The sequence below is a fragment of the Lynx rufus genome, unplaced genomic scaffold (assembly GCF_022079265.1).
Source record: "Lynx rufus isolate CCGP_SWC_20201006 ecotype Redwood Valley unplaced genomic scaffold, mLynRuf1.p SCAF_7, whole genome shotgun sequence".
NCBI lineage: Eukaryota > Metazoa > Chordata > Mammalia > Carnivora > Felidae > Lynx > Lynx rufus.
In genome coordinates this window covers 23,224,321-23,246,774 of record NW_025814889.1, presented here as the reverse complement: position 1 = coordinate 23,246,774, position 22,454 = coordinate 23,224,321, and positions in this window count along the sequence as shown.

The following is a 22,454-nucleotide window of genomic DNA, read 5'->3' as shown; positions in this document are numbered from 1 at the left end:
ACTTTTCCTAGGAGTCGTCCCCCTTCTCCAGGTGGCCGAAAAGGACTTTAAAATAAGAATGTTTTGGAATTGTCCCGGCTGGCTAAGCTACCGTCACAGGAAATCAAATCACCTGTGGCAACGCTGGCTGCACCCGCTCCATAATGGGTCGGCTCGGGATTACGCACCTCACAGCCTTGAGCAGAACAGGTTACATCCCCTCTCTCCCCCGGCGGCTATAGTTAGCCTGCTTACGTCTTTCTGCTCAGCAGCTTCCACTGTCGCTCTCATTGAGGTGTGTTCAAGAGCTGCTGCTGCTGCTGCTGCTGCTGCTGCTGCTGCTGCTGCTGGCGCCGCGGCCGCCAAAGACGCTGCTCCATCATCTCACCCGTGGCAGGTCGTTCCCGCCTCCCGGCTCTGGCTCCTCCTCGTTCGCTTCGCCGCGAGGCGCGGAGTGCGCGCACACAGACCCGCACCGCCGGCGCAGGACCGAGTCCCGAAGAGCAAAGATTTCTTTTAGGACGTTAGTCTCCGTGGAGTTTATAGGACCAGGAAGCTGGTTAACTGGAGCCCTTAGGTTTGGCCGCAAACCACACTCCTGTCTCCCCTGCTCTGGAGAAAAGCCGGTTTAAAGAGGCAGCTTGGCCTCAACCAAACCCTTGAAGGGCGGCTTCAAGCCGTCTTGTTCTCTGTTTGGTCGACTCCTGTGTCAATCAGCCGACTGCCATTTGTTGGGCTGGGGCGGGAGCTGTCCAGTGCTGAACCCGAGGCGGCTCAGAGGAGGCGCAGGAGGAGGCGGTGGCTCGGGATGCAGCAGCACCGAGTCCTTTCACCCACTCGCGTTCCCTGATGACTCGGAAACCCGAGGGGGTGGGGGTGGGGTGGGCGGGAATGAAGAGAGAAGCGGAGCGTTTGTGGCTCAGAGCGAAGGAAACTTGGACGTACTGAGGAGGAAGGTGTTGGCGTCTTGCTGCTTAGTTAAATCAGCCTTTTCTTTTGCCTGGAAAAGAGGGAGAGAGGAGTTTTCATTTTTGACTTAAATCGAAGGGGAAGGACGTAGGATGGAGACGTGTCCTCCTGAGCATCTGCTCATTTTGGGCAAATTATCAAATCCTCCTCCTTATTGTCGGCTAAAGAAATTATTAAAACCTACTTGCGGAGGTCTTAGCAATGAGGGAGTAATGGAGACATCTACCGGCTGAGCTTTAAGAAAAAAAAAAGCCGTATTTAAGGAGCCTATGCCTGAAAGGGGGCCAGGATGAAGGGGAGCCTGTGAAAGTGTATGCAAGTGAAAATGTGGAAGGGAGAGGTATGTACAAGGGGGTGAGACTCAGATTGTGAGAGAATGAGAATGAGGGAGTCAGTGTTGAATGAGAAGGGAAGTTGTTCTGACTGGGAGTTTCTAGAATTAATGGATCTAAGAACTAAGACATCCAGTGAACTATAGATTGGGATATCCCAGCAGAAGAAAGAAGACCCACAGAGTAAAATATGTATAATAACAATAAGCTGAATAATATGCCAAGCCCCCCCCCCCCCAGTTATTGAGAAATCTCTTAACACAGTCTAATCATTTTGTCTGAAACTTTAAAAATGTCTTCTGTTTGGGATGAGCACTGGGTGTTGTATGGAAACCAATCTGACAATAAATTTCATATATTAAAAAAATAAAAATAAATAAATAAAAATGTCTTCTGATAGTCTGAAAATGCTAATTAGTACTGAATATATAAGGCTGTGTGCACCTCCACCTTTCATTGGCACCTCTGTTTTCAAATTCCCCAGGACAAACACGAATAGAAAATCCCAAATGCACTTCACTTCCCAACCAACAAAATGTCACTGGTGGCATTCTGAGGTAGCACTGCTTAGATTTACTTTACCACTTCATTTCATTCTCCCTAGTGAGAAAATATCCAAGCAGTGAAATGTAAGTTCCAAAGAGAAAAAGGTTGTCTGTATTGGTCACTGCAGTATCTTGAACATCTAGAATACACAGAAATGCCTGCTACATAGTAGGCTCTCACTAAATATTTGCTAAATTAATGAATAAACCAGAGGGTCATGATGATGAAGCTAATTACTTAAGAAGTAAAGTCTGCCCGATATGTCAGTGATGTAGACTTTTGGAATAAGACTTAGCAATGAGTTTGCCAAATTACAGCACATGGTCTCCAAGTGAGTTTTTACGCATATGCAAAAAACTGTTACTGGATCTATACTTATTTACAAGTAAATTTCATGTTCACAGCCGACTTTTTGTTTAAATTTTTCTTCGCAGTATATGCTCCTTTGCTAAATAAAGGTCATCTCAGTTTAATGCTCTACTATAGCGTATGTGGCAATAATAACAGAAGGAATTTGTTTGTCTAATTTATCAGAATATACAATATGATTTTCTATCTATTTAACCAGCTAGGGACTGAAATGTAATTTCCTCACTAACCGATGTTTTTAGAAAACATACATAATTTGTTAACAGTTCATTAAAATTGTCCAGCATGGCATTTAAAAAAGAAGTTAAAATTTTATTAGTAGGTCCTTCTATAAGTAATTCAATGACTGAACGTAACTAAAAGGTTTTGGTTCTGGTACTAGCATTCACCTAAGCAAGATTTATGGTCACTGGCAAGACCTTTAAAGTTCTGTGTCTTAGGACACAAATTGTATCTAGGCTTCCTGACTTAACACTGAGGGAGTACTAAATGGTATCTGAGCCACTCTCCAGAGGTACAGCCCTTCCCTAGCTTATGTCTGCCAGGAGCAGAGCAAACTATGAGAAACCCTTGCAATTTTAGCATTCCCTTCAGTGGCTCATCTTCAGGCTATATTGCCAAATAACTGATGTGGACTAGTTGGGTTTAGAACAGCACTGCCAAAATAGAAATATAATGTGAGCCACAAATGTGATTCATATATGTAATCTTAAATGTTCCAGTAGCACATTTAAAAAGTAAAAAGAAAAAAAAAGAAAAATAATTTTAATAATATATTTTATTTAGCCCAATATATACAAAATATTATTTCAATAAGCAAACAATATAACAATTATTAGCGAGATATTGTAATTTTTTTAAAAACAGCTTTTCAATGTTTTTATTGATTTTTGAGGGAGACAGAGAGAGACAGAGCATGAGCAGGGGAAGGGCAGACAGAAAAGGAGACACAGAATCCAAAGCAGGTACCAAGCTCTGAGCTGTCAGCACAGAGCCTGACATGGGGCTCAAACTCACAAATCGTGAGATCATGACCTGAGTCGAAGTTGGACGCTTAACTGAGCCACCCAGGTACTCCTACATTTTTATACTAAATATTCCAAATCCAGTGTATGTTTTACACTCACAACACATGGCATTTCACACTAACCATATTTCCAAAGCTCAATAACCACCTGTGACCAGAGGCAACCATAGAGTGCAAGCTCAAGAAGATAGGCATTGTGATCTTGAATGCTCTCCGTTTCATAGGTCTAGATTTAAGGTAACTGAGTAGCAGACAACATTTCGTCAATGTCATTGTCCATCGATGAAGGAAAGAATCCAAAAGAAGTTGTTATAAAAGACCAAGATTTAACACATACTCATATGCCTCTAAACAGATTACAAAATTCCACACCAACTCACAAAGACATATCATTCACTCTATAAACGTTGATTGAACCTTTACTATGTATCAGGCATTAGGCTCGCTACTGGGGAAAATAAACACATCTTCTGCACAATGGACCCATGGACCTTACAGTCAAGTGGGGAGAGAGAGAGGAAATTAAAAAAACAAACAAATAAGTTTAAAAATTATATATAGTTATAACTGCCATGAAGAAATAAACACTGAAGTGATAAAAACTGCAGGGTGTGGGGGTGGGAAGCTTCTATATAAAGAGATAAAGAAACAAGAGACTTCTGGGAGAAGGTAATACTTGAGCTGAGATCTCAAAAATGAGGAATAGTTAACTAGGTGGTAGGTAGTAGTGAGCTAGCTAAAAATAAGAAAGAATCTTACCTCAGGTACAGGGTGTAATCTATGAGTACACTAAGACTACCAATATTCTATCCTTAACAGGAAGGAGTACTGGAAGAAAATAACTACAATAACCTAAAGTTCATATATGATATGAAAAGTATAAACAATTGAGACAAAAAAATCATTTTATAAAATATTCAGGTGATTATGGCATGAATAGCATTCCCCCCCCACACACACACACAAATTACACGATCATAATTTTAGATATAGACAAATACCCTTGTAGGTCTCAAAAGAAAGAATGAAGTTGTCTAAATACATATTGACACTGCACAGAAACTGGACTGTAATAGAATGGTGCATACAAGACGTGTAAGCCTTGTATGAAAAGGCCCAAATCTTTATCATCACAGCCGAAGAAGTCAATCTAATTGCTTTAGAACAGTGAAATTTGCTCTGATAAAAAAGCAACGTGCAATGGAGTTATGAGGTATTAGTCGTAATATGATTGATGTGTCACTCTTATAAAAAAGAAGATGTGATGTTTGCATATCTTTAAATGAAACAAATTAAAGGAGGTCAAAAACTGCTGAGACCAGATTTTATATGAGCAGTGTAGGTAGAGTTATTTTAAAATTTTAAGTGCTGCTTTAAATCATTGAAATCAGCCAGTATTAGGACAGTGGCATATGGTGAATGGACACTGAATTGGCAGTTGGGAAACCAAAATCTACTCTTGGCTCTGCCATTGTCCAGTCACATGACTTTTGATAATTTCCTCAACCTCTCTGAACCCTTTTGCTTCATTTGTACCATAAAAGTGATGTATTAGATATATCCACAACTGGAACATTTGTGGCTGAATAACAGATAATGGTCTAGGTATATTTTCCAGGAACTCATTGTTCTTAATAGTTCCAGATTTACAAGGTAAATGTTATTTTTAGATGAAATAATGACGAATCTTAGTAAACAAAATGGCACAACCCCAAATTCCTGATAGAGCAAATGAAACAACAAAGGGACAGCACAGTTTGTTGATAGAACACAAAATCAGATACTCAGTTCTTATTCCTAATCTTCCTGAGATTCTGGATTTCCCTAAGCATATGCTATCCCTGTGCCTCATACGCCCACTTTCAATATGAAGATCATAGTATTTGTTACCCAAGAGCAGTAGTTTTGAAATTTCTGGATGTAGAAGTATCACTAGAGGATTCTGAATATCTCTGTGGGTCTGGGTAGAACTTGAGAATCTGCATTTTAATAAGCACCACAGGTGATTTTGTTGCAAATGGTCCACAAAGAACATGCTGAGAAATACTGCCTTGAGCCATGAAAAGTAACTCTAAGACATTAGGAAAGAAGATGTCCTGGTAAACACAAAGCCTTGCTATAAATTAGGAAGTGTAGCCTATGAATAACAATGAAAATAACACCTATAAAGAGTAATCTTTTTGTTAACATCAATATCATCATTACTGTCATCTAAACATTTATACAGCTCCTACTGTAGCCAGGCATTGTCCTAAAGATTGTCCTAAGATTAGCTCCTTTAGTCTTCACTGCCGCACTGAGTTTGGTACTGTTACCATTTTACAGATGGGAAACAAACCAACAAAAAAATGAATTGCCCTAAGAAATACAGCCATCTGGCCCCAGATATCATACTCTTAATCCCTATACCAGTGGTTCTCAAACGTTGATATGCATTAGATCCACCTGGAGAGCTTTTGTCAAAGCACAAATCCGTGGCCATACCCCATAAAATTGCTAATTCAGTAGGTCTAAAGTAGGACCTGAGAATTTGCATTCCCTGTGGTAGCTAACAAGTTCCCAGGTGATGCTGATACTGGTGAGGAACAACTCTTTGAGAACCACTGCTCTGTGTCATGCTTTTCATCATTATAATCTGTCACGTCTATATGCTTACACTCATTCCATATATTTCACATGGAAAAAGAAGAAAGTCAACATCAATGGCTGAAAAAAATGCCTGAAATCTGCTTGGGGAAAAAAAACTCTCTGGTTTTCTATTTCCAACTTAGAAAGTTTACCCAAGATGTTTATGTTTTTTACTTAGCAGTTGATTCTCGTCTGCCTCCAGTTTACCCTTAAAACTCTTACTCCTTGTCAGCATCATTTCTAAAAACACTCCTGCTCTTTCAAGAGCCATCTCCTCTGATTTTCACTATAAAGTTGTGACTTGGGCTGTTCTTGCCTTCCCAATAAAGGGCATCTTTTTTAAGTACTGCTAAATAGTATCATCTACGGAGTCACTTGGGCTTTGACTCCCATTCCGCCCCCGCCACACACACACACACACATACACAATGGTTCTGTAAACCTAAAGACACCTGAAGAACTTTCTGACCACAAAGGAAGAAAACACCAGGAATTGGCATTTATGTGGGAAAATCCTGAGTGTGCTAAGGCAAAGAATTTCCTTAAATGGCTTTCCGTGTCCCTGACCTGACATTCAGCAGTGCTGGAAAGGACTAATGCAGCATTTCAAAAAAGCACACCAAATTATTGAAAGCCCAACCCTCTTTAATACAAGGACTGGCTCCCTTTCTCATTAAGAAATAAGAACAACCCAAGATTTTGAAATAAAATTTACTGAAAAAGGAACATTTTGGATAGGAAGAGATGGGAAATGGATTATTTGGTCTTTGCTCAATTTTGTCTGCTTCTCTTCTTGGAAGGAAACTCCTCATACCGTATGTATGTGTTTGTTGTCACAGTTCATGATATCTTTTTCATCAGCACATTACCTCGGGCGTAACGGACGTTTACTTCATGATCAGTGTAGGACTTGGCTCTCCATCTTAATACAGGAGTTTTTGAAAGTTGGGAACTTCAAGTGTCCTGGACCATGTCTGCAGTCAGTGCACATTATGTACACATAGGAGACACTAATAAATGGCAATTCCTCACTATGAAAGAGCAGAAACTTGTAAACCCAAACACACTTAGAAAGAACAAGTTTAGCCAAAAGCAGAACCATACCTGCAAATTCGGAGAACGAACTGATGGTTGCCAGAGGGAACGGGAGTGGACACTGGACAAAATGAATGAAGGCGAGTGGAAGACACGGGCTTCCATTTATGGAATGAGTAAGTCACAAGAATAAAAGGCACAGCATGAGGAATATAATCAATAATATTATAATAACATGGTTTGGTGACAGGTGGTAGCTACCCTTGTGGCAAGCAGAGAGCATAATGTATAAAGAAGGTGAATCATTATGTTGTACACCTGAAACTAATGTAACATTGTGTGTCCACCATACTCGAACACAAATTTAATGAGAAAAAACAAGTTTATAATAATATTAAGTCGCTTTTAGAAGTTTTGAAAAGTTGGGGGAAATTAATCCAGTCATGTTGATGTTGTTGAATTTCCAGATATCTTCTTATTGTTGGGGTTTTATAGGGAAAAAAATGAGACATGACACAGAAATACATTCCAGAAAAATGTAGTGAAAGAAGCAAATAACTACACATATTCTGATGGAAATATTTTCAGGCTAAGCAAATGCCAAACCTAATCATGAGTCCAGGTACAAAACAGTTTTGCAGATGTAGTAGGATGTGTGCTGAAGAAGTCTGACTCTTGTGGCATATATAAATTGTTTCTATCTGTTATTTTGATGTACTCTTTGGCATAAACAGTTCCATGGAAAATTTTGCTTCATCTTTAGCAACCGTTCCTTATTCAGACACGGAAGAATTTCAGAGACATTTTGGCACAAGAAGGTTTCAGTTTCTTTTGTTCACTGTGTCAATAAATGTTCTTCAGTAATGGGGCTGACTTCAAGTATACATGGCCATCACGTACCACAATGTCTGGGGAGAAATGGGTTCTTCGTGAGCATTCTGCAGAAATAAGCTCTTATATATTGCATAGAAACAGCAGACTAGAGAAAAAGAAAAAAGAAAAAGCGGACTAGAGAACAGAAGGCTAAAAAGAGAAACAATTTTCAAGAATCTGCTGTATCATGAGTACCAAATGTGATGAAAAGGAGCTGCTTCAACTGTTTGTTTTTATATCTCAAATCAGATATTCTAGAGGAAAAAAATTAAAATTTAATTAAAATTCAGGAAAGCAGTAAGAATGAACAAGAAAGTTTTTCTGAATGTTGAAGTTGTTTTTAATTGAGATGGATTATCCAAGAACCAGAGGGAATCTTTCCTTGAAGGATAATTTGTGACCTTTGGTAGAAACTACATCTATGTATCAGAAATGAGTTATATTTATATTCCTCCTGGATAGACAGATGAACCTAATAGTCACTGAAATCTATTTCTTTCCTACAGTTCTTTGATAGACTGAGATCACTGATACACTCAAATAATTGAGACTGTTTATGTTGCCACAAACAGTAAAACTAGCGCATACACATTTCACCCATAATCCTTCCCGTAGGTATTAAAATCCTGTCCCTTTTTGCCACCACTCCTCTTGTGCCGCATTACTCAACCTGGCATTCAAGACCATTTACTAAATTCTTCTCCCCCATCCCACCAGCCCTCCACTACCTTTTAGACTGTCTCCATTCTGACAAAGCTATGCTGTTTACACTCTTCCTTTATAAGTACTTTGCACATTCTAGTCTTTTTTTTTTTTTTAATTTTTTTTTTCAACGTTTATTTATTTTTGGGACAGAGAGAGACAGAGCATGAACGGGGGAGGGGCAGAGAGAGAGGGAGACACAGAATCGGAAACAGGCTCCAGGCTCTGAGCCATCAGCCCAGAGCCTGACGCGGGGCTCGAACTCACGGACCGCGAGATCGTGACCTGGCTGAAGTCGGACGCTTAACCGACTGCGCCACCCAGGCGCCCCTGCACATTCTAGTCTTATGCCTGCCTTTGTACAAGCTAACTTTGTTTTTTGAGAAGAGAAACCTTCTACAAATACATGTTTCCTCTCCTCAAAATCTTTCAATACTACCAACTCTCTGACTAGACGTTTCTCCTAAAAGATACACAAATGGTTAATGGATGCGTGAAAAGATGCCCAACACCACTGGTCTTGAGGGAGATGAAAATTAAAACCACAAGATACCATTACATGCCCACTGGAAGGACTACAATAAATAAGACACACAATAACAACTGTTGGTGAAGATGTGATAAAACAGGAGGCTTCCTACATTGCTGGTGGGAATGAAAAAGTGGCACAGCCACTTTGGAAAACAGATTAGCAGTTTCTTAAAACAGTTCAATACAAACTACCACACGACCCAGCAATTCTACTTGTAGGTGTTTATCCAAGAGACATGAAAGCATATGTCCACACAAAGACATGAGCATGAATGTTCACAGCAGCATTATTCATAACAGCCAAAATCTAGAAATGATCCGAAGGTACCTCAACTGGTGAATGGATAGACACAATGTGGTACAACTATGTAATAGAATACTATTCAGCCATAAATATGACCAAGCCACTGACACATGCTATGCCTTGCATGCAGCTCAAAAATATACTAAGTGATGGAAGCTAGACACAAGAGTCCATATATTGGGTTTATATGAAATGTCCAGAAAGGGCAAATTTATAGAGACATAAAGTAGACTGTTGGTGACTTGAGCCTAGAAATGGAAGAAGAGGGTTCTTACTAGGGGGATGAAAAGGCTCTAAAACTGTTGAGAATTGCTGTGCCATTCAGTAAATTACTTGAAATCACTGAATTGTACACTTAAATGGGTGATACGTAAAATGTACTTCACTAAAGTTTGTTTTAAAAAAAAGAGCTATCAACTGTAGGTATTCTCCATGATTCAACTGATTTTCTAAAATCCTCCTTTGGGTCTGTCTCTTAACATCTTGGTTCTTATGACTCCATTTTTTATTATATGCTTTACATTTGCTGACATAATACTATCTCTGAACATTTACATTGACAATTGAAGAAATTTTGGATAGCTTCCTCATCTGTATTATTTTTTTACTTTATTTAACAAAAAATCCTAACGAGGGGGGCCACTATGTTCCAGAAACTATTCTAGATAAAAATGATATTGCAATAAACAAGTTAAGTCTCTGCCAGCATGGTGCCTACATTCCACAGAGGAGACAAACAATAAACAAATGAAAAATAATATCACATAATTTTCAAATGTAATAAGTACTATGAGGAAAAATTAAGTAGAATAAGAAGTTTGATAGAGATTGTTCATCAGGGAAAGCAGTTGATTAAATGGCATTGAGTAGAAGATTGAATGATGCGAAGAGTGATACATGGAAGACCCAGGAGAACAACTTTCCCAGAAGAAAATAATGATCACAAAAGCCCTGAAAGGGGGTCAAGTCTGGTCTTCCCAGAAACAGCAAAAATGACTGTGCAGATAGAGGCCAAAAAAAGAGGGAGGGGAAGAGAAGGCAAGGATCCAACCATACAGTGTTTTGGGGCTATGGCAATGAGGTTCAGTTTTATTGCAAGGACAATGGGAAGTCATGGGAGAATTTGACAGGAGTGACAAAATCGTGAGGACTCCTATACAGTCTGAAGGAGGAGGGCATGAGCAGAAGCATAGAGACCAGTTAGGAAGCTATTGCAGTAGTCAAAACAAGAGATTACAGTGCTTTGGACTGGAAGTAGACAGGGAAAGCAGGATGATAATGGTCAAAATGGTTACACATTCTTGAATTCAGGAATGTAATTTTCTGAAGGTCAGAACTTGCCCATGAATACCCTGTGTTATATGAGAATAAGACAGTCTTTAAAAAAAGATTTTCTTAATGTAGAAATGTTAACATATAAAATAATTTGTGCCAACTCCATTTGGTAGTAGAATCCTAAGTTCAGATTCAAAAGTATTTTTATTTTTTAGAAAAGTCACTGTTCCTACTTATTCATATAAAAGTAATTTTATCCCAGTTGAAAAATGAGCAGAAGACATGATCAGAGGGGTGCTTGGGCGGCTCAGTCAGCTGAGCATCCAACTTTGGCTCAGGTCATAATCTCACAGTTCGTGGGTTTGAGCCCCACATCAGGCTTTGCACTGACAGCAAGGAGCATGCTTCAGATTCTCTGTCTCCCTCTCTTTCTGCTTCTCCCCTGCTTGAGCTCTCTCTCTTGCACACACACATAAATAAGCATTAAAATTTTTTTAAACAATCCCTATCAAAATAACACCAACATTCTTCACAGAGCAAGAACAAACAGTCCTAAAATTTGTATGGAAGCGGAAAAGACCCCAAATAGCCAAAGCAATTCTGAAAAAGAAAGCCAAAGCTGGAGGCATCACAATTCCAGAATTCAAGCTGCATTACAAAGCTGTAATCATCAAGACAGTATGGTACTGGCACAAAAACAGACACATAGATCAATGAACCCACAAATGTGGAGAGAATATCCAATGGAATAAAAGACGGTCTCTTTAGCAAATGGTGTTGGGAAAACTGGACAGCAAAAGAATGAACCTGGACCACTTTCTTACACCATACACAAAAATAAACTCACAATGGATGAAAGACCTAAATTTGAGATAGGAAGTCACCAAAATCCTAGAGGAGAAAGCAGGCGACAACCTCTTTGACCCTGGCTGCAGCAACTTCTTACTCCACATGTCTCCAGAAGCAAAGGAAACAAAAGTAAAAATGAACTAATTGGGACCTCATCAAGATAAAAGCTTCTGCCTGGTGAAGGAAACAATCAGCAAAACTAAAAGGCAGCCTGTGGAACGGGAGAAGATATTCGCAAATGACACATCAGATAATGGATTAGTATCCAAAATCTATAAAGAACTTATCAAACTCAACACCCAGAAAAAGAAATAATCCAGTGAATAGGAAAAACACATGAAGAGATGCTTTTTCCAAAGAAGACATCCAGATGGCTAACAGACACATAAAAAGATGCTCAACATCGCTCACTCATCATCAGGGAAATACAAATCAAAACCACAATGAGATACCACCTGACACCTGTCAGAGTGGCTAAAATTAACAACTCAGGCAACAACAGATGTTGGCAAGGATGCGGAGAAAGAGGATCTCTTTTGCACTGCTGGTGGGAATGCAAACTAGTGCAGCCACTCTGGAAAACAGTATGGAGGTTCCTCAAAAAATTAGAAATAGAACTACCCCCTGACCCAGCAATTGCACTACTAGGTATTTATCCAAAAGATACAGGTGTGCTGTTTCAAAGGGGCACATGCACCCCAATGTTTACAGCAGTGCTATCAACAATAGCCAAAGCATGGAAAGAGCTCAAATGTCCATCGACAGATAAATGGATAAAGATGTGGTGTATATATACAATGGAATATTACTCGGTGATCAAAAAGAATGAAATTTTGCCATTTGCAACAACATGGATTAAACTAGAGTGTATTATGCTAAGCGAAATTAGCCAGAGGAAGACAAATATCAGGTGAATTCACTCATATGTGAAATGTAAGATACAAAACAGATGAACATAAGGGAAGAGAAGCAAAAATAATATAAAAACAGGGAGGGGGCAAAATATAAGAGACTCTTAAATACAGAGAACAAACAGAGGGTTGCTGGAGGGGTTTGGGGTGGGGGGTGGGCTAAATGGGTAAGGGACATTAAGGAGGACACTTGGGATGAGCACTGGGTGTTATCTGTACGGGATGAATCACCAGATTCTACTCCTGAAATTATTATTGCACTATATGCTAATTAACTTGGATGTAAATTAAATTATTTTAATTTGTTAAAAAAGAAGACATGACCAGAAATTTCAAAACAAAAGAAACATGTGGCCTATAAACATATTAATCTCATTAATGACTGTGGAAATGCAAATTGAAATACAATGAGATACAAGTTAGATCTATAAAATTGGCAAATAGTAAAAAGTCCAATAATGCCAAGTTATTAGCCCCGGATGTGGAAAGGATAGAAGAGATGTAGATTCACAAAATCTCCTGTGCGTTGCTGTTGGACATATAAATTAGTATGATTGTTTTTGGGAAATAATTTAGCATTATCTTATAATGTCAAATATTCACCTATTCTATGATCCAGCACTTCCATTCTTAATATATACACAAAAGAAATTCTGGAACATGTATACCTTGTGAAATGGACAAGAATGTTAATAACATTACTGTTTTTTTTAATTTTTTAACATTTATTTATTTTTGAGAGACAGAGTGTGAGCAGAGGAAGGGCAGAGAGAGTGACACACATAGAATCCAAAGCAGGCTCCAGGCTCTGAGCTGTCAGCACAGAACCAGACATGGGGCTCGAACCCACGAACTGTGAGATCATGATCTGAACCAATGTCGGACACTTAACCGACTGAGCCACCCAGGTGCCCCAACATTACTGTTTAAATAGCAAAAACCTCTGGCCTAAATGGTCATCAATAGGAGAACAGGTGGAAAAACTTGTGTTATGCTCACACATATGAAATGAAAGCAAGGACATTATGAACACAGACTCCAGAGGGATGGCTGGGCTCTTTGGGTAGGGGTGAGGTCTGAGGATGGGCCAGGGTGTTAGGCGGAAGACTCACAAGTGCTCATCTAACATAGTTAAATAAATCAATCAGATCATATTTGACCAATGGTGAAAGTGTCTTGAACAAAAGATTATGTTAAATCCAAGGTCCTGACATCAATTAAAGGAGCAAAAGAAATGAAGGGGAAGGGCACAGAAAGGAAGGAAAGAAATCACTATCAACTGTCATTGCTTCTATAGCTTTGTCCCCAAATGAATGATCCTTATGGGCTATATGACCCTCTTCACCCTTTAGAACTTACTGGGCTGACAAATCTGACAAAGCAATGGTGTAAATGTTCCTGTTGATGCCAACGTTTTACTCCTCCTGACTAACGCAGTCCACTTTTTCCCAATGCCAAAAAAGTTTCAGTGCTCAGACAGGCCTCCTGATTTGAAATCAGGAAAGGTTCTCAGTGTCTGCCTTCAACTAGACCTTCGTCTGAATAATAGGTGTTATTTACATTTGGCTGAGCCATCATCTTCGACAGCAGTCCACTTCAGGCTGAAGTTTGATTTCACTTTCTGAGGATCAAGTCCTTTCTCCCCTTCCCTGTCAGTCTCTAAACTTACGGAGTTTGTACCCTGAGCACTATTTCCAGGCCTCCAACAGGTCTCCTCAAAGACTGGCTGACCCACTTTCCAGATGGAGCCAACATCACCCTCTATCTGATCCATAAATCATGAACAGAAGGCTGAGGAAATGAGAAGCTGTGTACCCACTGGGAGGGGAGCTGAGCTTCCAGCATGGGGTGTACAGCAAGATCACAGGCACACAACATAATTCTCCAGAAAGCCAGTTTTGATCAATGACGGAACAACCTGGCTCCAGAGGAAATTATCCCAGATTTTTAAGCAAAAATAAACAATAATATTGTAAGTAGGTAAGATTTACCACAAATTTAATCGGATGCATTTAATGGTGTTTGGTATGATAATTATGGCACCTGAAGACTAGAAAGCAATAGTAAGCCATGCACATATTTGACAATAATAGCTATTTCAGGGATTCCCTCGGACGAAAGATGGGGAAGAGAAAAGATAAAGTTTGGGAGCTCCTCTCCTGCCAGAAGGGCACAGGGCAGTGCTCCAGTCCGGTCCTCCTTCCCTAAAGAGGATTTAAAGTGTAAACTCAGGAAATAAGGCTGATCCCTCATGGTACCTGGGCTATGAGTACCTTCTTTCAGTCCTCCTGGAAGAAGAAGATAGATACCCCAGAGATGCTAATTTCAGTGTTCATTTAGAAGTCTCTGGTAATAGATAAGCAGAGGGAAGCCCCACCTAGGAGAGAGGGTGGGGTGGACTTCTTTTCAATATCAAGAAACTGTGGGAGGCAAGGTGCTGTGTAGTGAGAGATGGTGAAGACAGCTAGATACATAAAAAATAGCCATATTGTCAGTACAACATAATGATAACGTTGAGTCCGGATATTTTTTTTTAACTAAGCTTTTTACTACTTAACTCATTCTCAAGTAAGTTAGGAATAGAAGTGAGAAGGGGGCTGCTCCTGGTGGCTCAGTTGCTTGAGCATCTGACTTCGGCTCAGGTCATGATCTCATGGTCTGTGAGTTCAAGCCCAGCATCAGGCTCGCTGCTGTTAACATAGAGCCGGCTTCAGATCCTGTTTCCCCCTCTCTCTCTCTGTCTCTCTCCCGGTCGTTCTCTCTCTCTCTCTCTCTCTCTCTCTCTCTCTCTCTGTCTCTCAGAGTAAATAAACATTTATTTAAAAAGTGAGAAGGATGGGATGCCTGGGTGGCTCAGTTGGCTGGGCATCCGACTTCCACCCAGGTCATGATCTCACAGTCCATGGGTTCGGACCATGCGTCAGGCTCTGTGCTGACAGCTCAGAGCCTGGAGCCTGCTTCACATTCTGTGTCTCCCTCTCTCTGTGCTCCTCCCCCACTAATGCTCTATCTCTCTGTATCTCAAAAATAAATATCTCTATCTCTCAAAAATAAATAAACATTAAAAAAAATTTTAATAAAAATTAAAAAAAAGAAAGAGAAGGAGCACAGAACATCTCTTAAATACAGGCAGAGGATTTTAGACTTCATACAACAGTTGCTTCATACAACAGTTATCATCAATAACTTTATCTTTAGAATTGCCCTGGAAGTCGATTAGTTCTCAGAAATACACACCCAGGAATAGGTCTTTGCATTGTCAAATGACTTCTGAATTGGTGAATTCCTAAATACCAGGACAGAGCTTTCTGCAAATTGCAATGAAGCCGTTTTTGCCTCCATTTTACTGGCTTTGTTATTACAGCATCTATTCTGGAAGCTGAGTTTCCCCATCCTCACATCCACTCCCTGCCAGGATGAGGGCAGATTTGGAACAAGGACCAGGAGAGAACTGAGCTGCCATCCTCAGAGGTAGATTTTTTAAGCATGAGAGTCAAGAGGCTTAAAAACAATTCGTGTCTCTGCATAATGTACCCACCTGAATTTCTTTTCTGGATTCTTTTTCCTTATTTAAACTTGTCATTTGAGCAGCTGAAGAAAAAATATGGGCCCAGGATCTCCCTCTTAGTAACAGAAGCACCTCCTCCCCCACAACACCCTAACCAAAACAAATCAATTAGAACAGCCTCCAATCAAAAGTCAACAAGTGGGTCACCTGGATGGCTCAGGTCATGATCTCATGGTTTGTGAGTTTGAGCCCTGTGCATGGGGCTTTGGTTGACAGCTCAGAGCCCGGAGCCTGCTTCCAATTCTGAGTCTCCCTCTCTCTCTTTGCTCCCCTGCTCACACACAATCTCTCTCTCTCTCTCTCTCTCTCTCTCTCTCTCTCCCAAAAATAAATAAATGAACATTTCATAAAAAAGAATTCTGAGCATATAAAATATATCTTTAAAAAAGTCAAGAAGAAATCAGAGAGGAGATCGGCAGGGCGGGGGGAAGTAACATTGACTAGGTGGATCAGCCTGGCCACTCTAGATCTTTCTAAGACTGCTAAGTTATTTCTCAATAGCTCTTTTTCTGGTTGTGTTTGATATCTGTGGGATCCCTCCGTTCTTACTATAAGAGTGGTAAAACGTTAAAGTTTAGGATGTGAGCCAAGAGGAAAATGGCCAAGAAAATAACCTGGCAACTTTCAGGCTAGTTTCTTAGTCATGGGGATGAAAGAAGTCCTTGCATGGGATCAGAAGAGCCACCTGCGGGTTGGAGTCAAAGTTCTGTAGTAACAAAACAGTAAGTACCACTTGGGGGTTTTCACCTCCTACACAGATAGTTCCCTGGGGAACCTCATTCAATTGGATTGAACTTACAGATCCCAGTCATGGCCATATTCTTCAAGACTGACTAATATTAATCTCCCACTGCCATCAGACTTCTCTGAGGTGGCAGACAAAAATGCCATCTGTGACTAAGCCGGGTGCATGCCCTCTGGGTCTGAGCTAGGCAGATCTCTCAGTACATACCGTGTACTCTGGAACTCAGAACACCTCAGGAGAAACAAAGGAGCCGTATGAACAAGCAGGAGTAGGCAGCTGTCACCATGCCTCTATCCTTAGCTCTGCTCCTGTCCTACACAAACAGAGCCTTCCCCTGAGATGTGACCATTGGGAAACAGGGATCAAGCTGCTAATCGCCCAGATTCTGAAACTCCAAACCTTCTTAGTTTTTTGTTTTTGTATCATCACTAGGAAAAATGTTTACAAACTCGGATGTAAATGGAATCAGGCTTTTAAATATTCTAAGAAACAAAGTAAGTTTTACTCTAATATTTCATCTCAGTGAACAAATCAGACATTCAGCCTCATACATTTTGGAAAGATCTACCACACCAGACTGGACCCACGTTCCAAGGCTTCACACAGTGACGGGGCTTAGTCCTCGTTCATCTGCTTATTCTACTTACCATCAAGGTACCCACTGTCCTTGACTGAGTGAACCCAGACCCAGTGGCTCTTTGATGCATGCCAGAACACACACGGGCCACATGCACCTGCCAAATCTAGCAAAAACAAAGCAAGATGAAATAAAAAACAAGCAAACAAACAATTGGAAATCCAGTGAAATGTGAATTTCAGATAAATAACACACAATTTTTTAGTGTGTGTTCAATGCAATATTTATACCCCCAAAATTATTCATTGTCTATGTGAATTTCAAATATAACTAGATGTCCTATATTTTATCTGACAACTCTACTATGACCCCTTCCCCCTCCCCCCCCCCCCAATATTCTTCTCTGAGATCTTACTGCCTCCCTCCCACATTTCCAGTAGACAGGACCTGGGTCACTGTAACTCTGGGATTATGAACCTCTACTAATACTAGACCAGAGGAAGTTTTTGTTTTGTTTTGTTTTGTCTTTTTGTTTTTTGTTTTGTTTTGCTTTGTTTTTTTTGTTTGTTGGTTTTTTGGTCTTTTTTTCTGGGGAATTATTGTTGCCATTGGGATTAAATTTTCTGAAACAAAGACAAGAACGTTCCGCAGATGGTTCTGTACCTCCCCTGAGGCAACGAATTAAAGGCTGCTCTCTTGAAATGAAAGTGGGGGAGGGGATTAAGGTCTCAAATTGTTTATCCACACAACTTTTTTTCCCTTTAGTTTTCTCTCTCAGCCTCTCTTCTTCCCTTTCTCTCTGCTTTCTTTTTACAATATCAAAAGAAATTGTTGAAAAAAATGTATTTTTATTTAGGTCAAGAGTTCAGGCAAATTCTTACACTGTGAAAGAGATTTATAAAAACACAGTAAGACTGTTAGAATCCCAGGAGGCCAGAGTACAAATACAAAGGAGTAGATAGGGTCACATCTTCCAAAAATCTTTTTTCTCAATTTACATTTCAAGACCGTAGACTTTTTTCCAGTAGAAGTACGATCCCATTGTAACTCAAAATAGAATTTGCTAAGAAAACGCATTGTTGCAGGACAGCTACATATACTTATTTTTAAAATATTTTTAATTTACTTTATCTGCATTTAACTGCTGATTGGATTATTTCAAGAAATCCTGGATACACACTAAGGAATGAATGAATGAGACGACTTGCACAAAAATGTTTCTAAAAAAGATGCTCGTTGCAGCATCAGTTATGAAAAAGAGAGGACCAATTTAAGTGTCCTTCAATCAAATATTGATTAAATTGTGCTGTAATTACCTACTATAGCTATTAAACCTGATATTTTATCCATCATTATGTCAGAGTTTCCTAAAGTGAGGAAAAGAAGTTAAAAGATATCAGGAGTGGAAAAGAAGATATAAAACTGTAATTTTTCAATGCAACGCAGTTATGTATGATAAAATTCAAAATAATCTACAGTTTAATTATTTGAATAAATAAAATAAGTTTGACACGGCTGGCAGATACAAGGGCACGATACAAAAATCAGTTGTATTTTATACTAATGTAAGTAATTTGAATATGATTTTTTTTAATTTACAGCAGCATCAGAAAAAAGGAGGAAAAAATATTTTCAAGGACTCTGCACAGAAAACAGTAAAATAATTTAATTATTAGCCAAGATAGTCTTGGAAAACAGGATGTCCCTGATGTCAACACTTAGGATAAAGCTGCAGTAATTCAGATGCTGTGGTATTGGCTCAAGGACTGACAAAGAGACCACTGGAACAGAATAGAGTTCAAAATGAGACCCACGCATATTGTCACTTGATCTATGACAAAGGTGGCACTGCGGCAACCTTTGTGGGAATAGGACAATCTTTTCAATAAATGGTGCTGAGTCAACTGGTTTACTCAGATCCACCTTCGGACCGAGGCACTCATTCCCTGGTTGCTGGGAAAGTTGGCTGCTGATGGCACACAGCTGCATCTGTCTCTCTGAGAATGTCCCTTAGTCAAAGAAAGCTGCTTTATCCAAGATTATACTCACTCCCAGAGGGTAGCCCACATCCAGTAACTGGTGCATGCAAGTATCCAAAGTTCTGGCCCTTTCCTAGATTGGTCACTGAGGGACCATTCCAATTCAAGAGCTCCCCTTGGGAATAGCCTAGGTCCCAACGCAACTGTATCACAGCTTACCCTCTCTCTCCACCCAACCTTGCTTCTTCTGCTCTCTCTCATTTTCTATCTGAGAGTTTTATCCCCATAAAACTCCTGCACACAAATCTCAATTCCCCAGATTTGAGCTCCAGGGAACTTGACCTGGAACACACTGGAAAAAATTAACCTTGACTCTACTTCATACTTTACATGAAATCAATTCCAGGCGAGAGTATAACTAAATATGAGTGGTAAAACATATAATTTCTAAGAAAATCTTTGACATAACAAAGCCTCCACTACTTTGGAGTTGAGAAAGTTGTCTTAAACAGGACACAAAAGCACTAACCATAAAGAAAAAGACTGATAAATTGGACTACATTAAAATTAAGACCTTCTGTTTATTAAAGCATACCATTAAGAGTGAAAAGGCAAACCATAGAGTGGAAGATACACACAATACCTATTAATCTACAAAGGGCTTATATACAAAATACATGAAGAGAGACCAAAAAATCGACATGAAGACAGACAACCCGATGGAAAAAAGGGAAAGAGACATGAACAGGTACTTCCTCCAAAAAAGATATCAAAATGGCCAGCAAACATATGACAGGGAATTCAAACTTTTTAGCACTAAGGTAAACGCAAATTAAAATCATAATAAAATACTCACCTCGAACCCACTGAAATGGCAAGACTGAGAGTACCAAGTGTGGGTGAGGATGTTGGGCACCTGGAATTCCCAGACATAGCTTTAGGAAATTTGCATAACGTAGTCTAATAAAACTGAGCGTGCCCACATATATCACTTCTTAATATCCCCGCAGAAATGAGTGTGCATATATACCAAAACACTTGCGCAAAAATGTTCATAGCAATATTATTCATGATAACAAAAAAAACTTAGAATAATCGAAATGCCTGTTAATTTTTATAGACACCAAAGAAAGAAAGCAGTAAAAATATAGTGACAATACATGAGGAATAATATAGAAAATGCCTGGAAAGCAATGAGAGTATGCTGATGCAGAGCATCTAGAAATTGGGACAGTCTTGAGTAAGAGAATGGTAGGAGGAAATAAATTTAAAATTTTAGAAACTGTCTCAGACACTCAAGTGATAATTAGTACTTGATTTATTTGTAGAAATTCATACAATTCCTTTCCTCTGACTAGAGTATTACATACACACACACACAGCTTATAAATAAATATGAGCAGAACACAGATAAGGTAGTATATTCCTTTAGTGAGTAGCTCCCCGTCAGATCTCTGCCTCTCTCAGTTGTCTGATGTAGTAGTAGCATACTACATATCACCACGACCAGTGGTAGTGAACTTTCCTGGGTGCAGTCCTATGATAGTCAATTTTATATGTAACTGAGGGGGGGGGGGCATTGTGTCCAGATAGTTGGTCAAACATTGTTTTGGATATTTCTGTTCTTTGAATGAGATTGAACTTTAAATTGGTCCACTCTGAGTAAATCAGATTGCCCTTCATAAGATGGTTAGGTTACATCCAGGGACTTGAAGGTTTTAAGAGAACAAAGACTGGCCTCTCCCAAGAAAGAAGGAGTTCAGTCAGCAGACTGCCTTTGGACTCAAACTACAACTCCTCCCTGAGTCTTCAGCCTGCTGGCCTATTGCATCAGATTTTGGACTCACCAAACCTCTACAATTATGTGAGCCAGTGCCTTAAACTAAATCTCTCTCTCTCCATGTAATACATGTAATATGTACGTACATATATGCTGTATACACACACACTCGCTCTTGGTTCTATTCTTCTGAAAAAGCCTGACTAATGCGAGGCCTAATACTGGGAAAAATTAATTTTCTCACCCAGGTGAGCCTGGCACGAATATTACCGGCTTTATTGCATTCCTAGCTGTAACTGATGCCTGCCTACTAAGTTCATCTCTTCTTTCTGAAATTCACAGTCTTAAACACATCCTCTCCTTCCAGTCTCTCAAACTCCACCATTTCTTCTGTGTCTTTACAGGGACCAAACTGAAGACTAGAGGCATTTTTTTGGAACAGTGGTGTTTCTGTGCCCAGTCCTGGTCCCCTGCTGTGCTTTTGTGTCTGCTCTGACATCTGGTTGTCCTCTAAGCAGGCTTGTCTCATCTTGAATGTCCCCTGATACTTCTGCTTCTTCAGGATCTTTGTCATTCCTTGAGTTTTTATTCAACAGTTTGAAACTCCCTAAAAACTAAACCTTCTCTTTAACACCTAAAGCATCTCAGATTTCAATTTTTTGTTTGTTTGTTTGTTTAATAGAACTGCATTCCCCGAGGTCAGTCTCCCTCAGCTCTGTTAGTAAACAAGACTTATATCCTAAGGTACAGTTTCTTCCCTCTGGCTAGTTCCCAGAAATCCTTTCTGGTCATTGGGTTGATTCACTAGCTGATCATTCTCTGACTCAGAATCTCCCAAGGGCTTATAAAAACATAATCATGGGGTGCCTGGGTGGCACAGTCGGTTAAGCGTCCGACTTCAGCCAGGTCACGATCTCGCGGTGCGTGAGTTCGAGCCCCGCGTCGGGCTCTGGGCTGATGGCTCAGAGCCTGGAGCCTGTTTCCGATTCTGTGTCTCCCTCTCTCTCTGCCCCTCCCCCGTTCATGCTCTGTCTCTCTCTGTCCCAAAAATAAATAAACGTTGAAAAAAAAAATTTAAAAACATAATCTGCCTGCTCCCCTTCCCCAAGTATTTGATTCAGTAGGTCTGAGGTGGGGCCTGGGAATTTGAATTCCTAACAAATTCTCAGGTAAGGCTGATGCTGTGGAACATGGAACCACACTTTGGGAACCACTGCTCTAGCTCTGTTTTCTGAATTGCTGTCTTCTGTGCCTCTTGATTCCTTTTAGTTCCTAAATCTTGTATAAATATCATCTCTGCTGGTCTAGGGTGAAACTCAGAGTGGGGAAGGGGAATGGGCACTCTCATACAGCCTACCTCTATAGGCACAGGCCAAGGATAGTGGGAATTCAATTCAACATCACAAACTTTTTTTTTTTTTTCAGTGGCTGATGTGTTATAAAGCACTACTGGGGAGAGGTTACAAAGACAACAG